At 37.8% G+C, this 6,357-nt stretch overlaps 1 long non-coding RNA gene across 1 annotated transcript; it reads right to left on the reverse strand.

Moving 5' to 3' along the window:
• Positions 1 to 564: 564 nt before the first annotated feature.
• Positions 565 to 3,423, reverse strand: LOC104530034 (uncharacterized). The gene is made up of 2 exons (XR_003766299.1): positions 3,313 to 3,423; positions 565 to 1,382 (listed from the first exon to the last, which is right to left on the reverse strand). It is a non-coding gene; the product is annotated as an uncharacterized LOC104530034 (long non-coding RNA).
• Between the last annotated feature and the right edge of the window lie 2,934 nt (positions 3,424 to 6,357).

Below are 6,357 nucleotides of genomic sequence, written 5' to 3' on the forward strand. Positions count from 1 at the left end.
ATGTAAATTCTGAAGATCTACTTTTGGTTCTAAGCATAGAAATGGGGATTTAGACTTCCTATTCTTAATTTTTTAACTGTATTTTCAACAGAAATCATGCTCTGCTCTTGATTTATACTATTAAACACACTCAATATTTTTTTGTCTAAAATATTTCAGAATATTTTATCTTTCAAGTCCTTCTTGTTGTTACACAGCAACAAGACCATGCACAAGATGTAATGATTGTAAATCAACATTTTCTTTGGGTGCTGTGCATTGAAAATTAACTTTTCTGCTATTTGTCTTTCTGCAACAAGACAAAAATTCTTATAAAACAGAACAACTGTAATAGTATTCTGACAGGTCCTATTTATATGGTACATTGTCACAAAAGAATACCTAAGAAAATGCAGAGTGACTATACCAACCTACTTATACACTTTAGAAACTCCTTGCAGGAGCTGCGACAACATACTATTAAAACTCCAAATATATGTTCAATATGTGTGTTTTTAAAGAAAACTTTATAAATATGCAAATTTAAGATAAGCAAATACAGAATAAAATGCACTAAGAAACTGATATGTAGACAAAGGTTTATTTACACCATACAACATTTTAAATATTTTATACACAGCTGCAGCTGAGAAAGCTACTCTGAGCTTTTCAGAGAAAACTGCAATAATAAAGATGTGAAATATATTATTCATATAAAAGTGAGATTATTACTTTATTGCATTTAAAGCAATGAAGAATGTAGCTCAACAGACATTCATTTAATGACAAAAACTTTGCTTTTATATTATAAAGTAAAAAGTGTAGTAATGGCCAAACAGACTGTTATAAACTTTAAAAACTGCATAAATATATACATTGTGCTTCATGGTGAAGTTTTTTGAAAACTAAACCAAATGAAGCTGTTACAACATGAATCGTTGCTTGAGGTTTATCTATAAAGATTACCTTACAAATCCATTCCACGGGTACTTACAACACACGATGGTAAGAATTGTACACCTGGTTCTCCACTAGCCACACTAGTGGAAATGTACTGTACGAAAAAACCACTGACATTTGGCACAGGAAGAACCTGACATAAAGTAGTCACAAGGTTCAGAAAGGAGCGTCAGGATTCCCAAAGTCTCTTTATTGTCAGTGCAATTAATTAATTTTGTTTTGCTTTCATTTTATTCAGTTTGTTTTTGTTTTTGTTAAACTTCTGTTTGAAAGTCACCTTCTTGCACATCTAAAGGCAAGTTCAGACACTTCTCCCATTCTGCTGGTCTGAGTTCTAAAGCATCTTTTGCCTCTGTGTCTAATACGTTTATCGTTGTATAGTGTTGGTAGTCACCTGTGGTTTTGAAAGCGTCCCATGGAGCCTTGCTTGGTGCTGAGTTCTCCTGAAGACCAGAGAAGAAAGAATAATTAAAAACAAGGATGAAATAATGTGTTTTCTGTTTGAGGCTGATCGCTAATGTGCTTTCATGAGATACAGAAGCCAGAGAGGGGAAATGGCTTTGCAGGGAGCCAGGCTGGCGGATGTTCAGCTCTGTTGTGACTCTTTCTCACTGAACAATCAGCACTTTGGCAGGCTCCTTACCTGAGCTGCCAGCTAAGCCCTTTATTTCACAAGAACCAATGTACATGAGGAATGGCCGAGTGATCCAGTACCAATAGCCATCTCTTTAATAGCAGTTGTGTAGAAAAGTGGGAGAAGAGAAGGGAAGATACTTGAGAAGAGCTTGCTGCCTGAAATATGGAGTGGTTTGAAACAGATTGCCAGCTGGATTTTAATTTGGGCAGGTGCATGACAGAACCACAGAAACCTAGTTCTTGAAAATGCTGTGAGAGCTACCTTGTTTACATGTTGATGAACTCATGTATATTAGGATTAACAAGCTGAAAGCTAGTTATTTTCTACTGCATGATTTTTTCTTTTTGAATGCTAGTTTTTATATTGTAGAAGACATTATGAACTAAGACCAATTTAACTAGTGATTTCTGCTGTAACATACTGGGTGAGACTTAGTTGCCAAAACCTAACAGTGTTGCACCATTTTAGATGCCTTTGGATTTTCTGCCTGATCTCCAACTACCTTTCATGAGACTCCTTTGAGTGCTATGTCATCACTGCCTGTACCATGCTGTAGACTAAGACACTTGAGACTGTATAAAACAGTCTGAGATGCCTATGTTTATGTACCTGGATCACTCTCTAACTGTCATATAGAGAGACCATTCCTGTAGGCAGCTTTTATTAGCAGACCTTTCAAAAACAGCGCCAATGCGAAACAGTAAACACAACTCTTGCACTGAGATGCCCTTTGAGATTTTGAATTCATTTGAGCTTTACATGGACAGTAAATCTCAAATAGGGAGGTGAATGCAAACTTCACATGTCAGCAAATCTCAGAATGGGGAGTGAGTGAGAACAGGGTGCAAATTAACACATATCACAGCTAAAGGTTCATCAAAGAATCAGGGCCAAATTTCTGCTGGATTAAGATGATGTAAATGATGTAAATCCATTGGCCTCACATCTGCTTAATACCTCTTCTTCATGTCTGAGAGCAGCTCGTCTGAAAAAGTTATAGAATACAATGATTCTAGCTCAATTCAATTTAATATACAATTTTCACACTATAAAATTATATATAAAATTATTACTAATCATAATATTACTGCTAACAAATGTCACACTAAATTAGCTGTTTTAATTAGGCAGAATCAAGCATTTCCTTGCTGTCATTATCAGAGGTAGTCAGGGTGTTAAGCATGTGTGTATGTGTGTATAAATTTGAATTATTATGATAGCAGAGTCGAGTCAGGATGATTTAATTTTTGCTTTTCCCATGGTAAATATTTATAAACCTAGTATGGAAAAGACACAGCATTGCAGAGACCCTGTGTGCTTTCTGGATCGCCTCATGAATAAGTGAATCTAGCTGGTCTGGTTTGTAGTAACTAATTTAATGTCTGCCTATCTACAGGAAAGGCCCTATTGGCCAAACTACATTAGTGAGCTGCTTTCTCTGTATAAAGTCCTTTAGACTTGGTAGGCACATACAGATTTGAAATGTGTTCCCTACAGCTCCATTACTTGTAGTCTATAACAATGTCAGTGAGTTAGTTATGATCTAGTTGTAAAACGTAATAGGTCTCATCATACGTTAGATGACTGAAAACATATATATTTTTTTCTAATTCTGAGGCTACCTAAAGGTAGTGTAGAGTGAGATCTTCTTGGGAAATATACTGAATTCAAAGGACTCTTGTTTCATTGTTGTTAAGGTTGCATCATATTTTGAATATCTAAGAAGGAAAACTTACCATACTGCCTGATTTTGGTACATCCCGAAATCTGTCCAGTGTCTGAAATTTCTGATTTAACTCTTGAAACAATTCCATGTGCCTCTTTCTTGTATGCATGACCTTCTGAAAAATGGAACACAATTGCTTCTATTTATAATTGAATCTGTGCTTTTTAAAGAGAAGCATTATTTTCCCCAACATAATAAAGTAAACTGAAGTTGGCAGGGCCACCTTTTCTTTATAGACTTGACCAGTGGAAGTGAATTGCGCTGAGTCTTCACTCTGCTCTGTTTAATGTTCTTCCTGTGTACAAGAGACTGTTTTCACCTCACATTTATTGAGTTGCTGAAATTAAGGGATGCTGGTTTTGTGCTAGCCTAGAAGCATTTTGAAAGTGATGGCAGTTTCTCAGAAGGATATTTCTCCTGCACGTTGGAGTATTTTCTAGAATTTCTGTCTTCAGCATGCATGTTAATATTTTAATTTCTATAGGAAATGGCAGTTTGTAATGGTCCCTATTGGAATAATGTTTATGAGAACATTAAACTCAGAAATCTTGTCCCAAAATAGAAAAGCCCCAAATTATATGTCTTTTTAATTAGACACTTTGTCATTCAGCTCATCATAAAATACAGTTGAAATGGCATTCATGTTAAGAAAAGTAGGCACAATTTTTCAATTTTACTTGCTTTTTTATGTCATGGACTGGGCAATTGGAAACCATGCTCTCTCTAGCCCATGTACAGGGCGCTCTTCCACAAAAACTAATTATATGGCACTCATGAGCAAGAGGTGGGGACTCCAAACAGCCCCCACAGTTGGAGAAGACTCAGAGCCATGTACCTGCCTTGGCAGCTACATGGAGAGTGAAACTTGTTTTCAAGCCTAGACTGTCAAGCCTACCATCTGTGTTGTTTCCAGACAAGTTCACACTCAGATATGGATTCAGACTGGCTTCTGGAGCAAAGCCGAAGGCTGCTTACTGTTCAACCAATCTCATGGTTTCGTGGCCTGGGTGGACAGGGGACAGGAGAGACTGAGGATGCTTCACCTCAATCCAACAGCAGATGGGCTCAGCTTGGCTTTTTTTAAGCTTTTGTAACTGCTTGATCTTGAGTCACAGCCAGGGCAGTGGCCAATAATGTTGATAGAAAAGGTGCAGGATGTGCCTCTATGCATGTCTACTCCTTGTCGAGCCTGATTTTCCCTGGTCTTGTGTATGACAAACCCTGCAAACTTACTTAGGTAGTGTGACCCTTCCCAACAAGAAATGCTTCTGCCAAGCCTGGGTTAGTAGCTGATGCTCCAATAATGCTTTACCGATACCGATTTTAAATTTTATCTTTCATTTACTTCCTATGTTTATAAATTTCATGAAATGTGTCTGCTTACTTCGCCATGCATTTCTACTGTTATGCTGTAATAATCATATAATCCTTAGTAAAGCTACACCATAGCTTGAGAACTTGTTTCACTTCTGAGAACAGGAAATTGGCAACATTATTCACAAAAAAACCATGAGATATAGCAAGCAATTAAAGACCTATAAACTTAATGTGAGTTGTGGGGTGAATAAGGAAAGCAATTTTGCAGGATTTGGTGAGGAACTCCTTGCAAAACGTAATTTAACTAGAGATAGCTGATCTAAATTTATGAGGGAAGTTTCACTTAAGTGACTTCCCAGGGATTCTTTTAAGCTATTGCGGTTAGACAGACAGGGATATGTAGCAAATTTCATATGCATAGAACTTAAAAAAGAAAGGTTCTACCTCAAAGATTATTATTGGCTGAAATAAGGAGACATGCTGAAGGGAATAAAACAGATTTGGTGGGTTAAAACACTGGCTCTAAAAGCAAGAAATAGGATATGACTGGGAAACAAGTCTCTCCAGTTGGAAACTTTTAAATAGAAGTCTAGGAATATAGAGAATGCTACTTTCTGATATTTTCCTGAGTTTTGTACCCAAGAATTTGTTAAATAGCAAATATGAATAATGCAAATGTCTTACTCAGTTCATTACATTATTACTGAGGAGAAACAGGTGGGAAGAGAAATTAAACACTTGCAGTAGGAAGTCAGCCAAAAAAAAGGCTTTTAATCTTACTCTAACAGCAGAATGACTGGTATGCACATGTACCTATGGATTTTTGGTTGCTTTGTGTTTTCCTCGCTTTCATTCCATAATTCCTACCCACTAACACCCACTCCTCCCCACTGCTTATAAAGAAAAATCTGAACTGAAAGTGCAGTAACTCAAATTTCCAACTTTAACCCTTCTTTTCTAGACTTATTTTAAATTCCTTGCTAGCAAGCACCATCTTATCGCCTTTCCAGAAAATATACTCTGTTTTCTTTCCAGAAAATATACTCTGTTACTCTCTGTAACTCTTTCTCTTTTATGAGAAAGCAACCCATAAAGAATTTGTGGAAGTTTAGTCTGTTTTCTTTATTAAATGGGCAATGTGGAAAACACAGCTTTATCAGTCTTAGAAATACATGTCTTATCAATAGACAGCTGGAGATCTTGGCTAATAATATTGTAAGATGATTGTAGCAGCATCAGAAGCTGAACAGGAGCTTCTCATGCTGCCCTTTGAAAGCATTTTCTTTTGCTGTAGCTGGGGATTTGTCTATTATTTCCACATCCCCTTCAGAAGCACCTCAGTTAGCCACCAGGCTACAGACTCACATCTTGTGGTCTTTCCTGCAGGCTCCGAAACTCTTCTGCCCCACACCCTTTAGGAGCTCAGACTGAACTGATATCCCTTCTACATTTCTGCCTCTGCTCACAAGTAACATCAAGTGTGTATATGAGCAAGTGCAGAGTCCTTCACCTGGGGGAAATAACCACATGCACCAGTACAGGTTAGAGGCTGACCTGCTGGAGAGGAGCTCTGTGGAAAAGGACCTGGGTGTGCTGGTGGACAGCAGGCTGGCCATGAGCCAGCACTGTGCCCTGTGGCCAGGAAGGCCAACAGTATCCTGGGGTGCATTAAAAAGTGCGTGGCCAGCAGGTCAAGGGAGGTTGTCGTCCTCCTCTACTCTGCCCTGGTGAGGCCACA

The sequence above is a fragment of the Antrostomus carolinensis genome, unplaced genomic scaffold, assembly GCF_000700745.2.
Source record: "Antrostomus carolinensis isolate BGI_N321 unplaced genomic scaffold, ASM70074v2 scaffold22488, whole genome shotgun sequence".
NCBI classification, from domain to species: domain Eukaryota; kingdom Metazoa; phylum Chordata; class Aves; order Caprimulgiformes; family Caprimulgidae; genus Antrostomus; species Antrostomus carolinensis.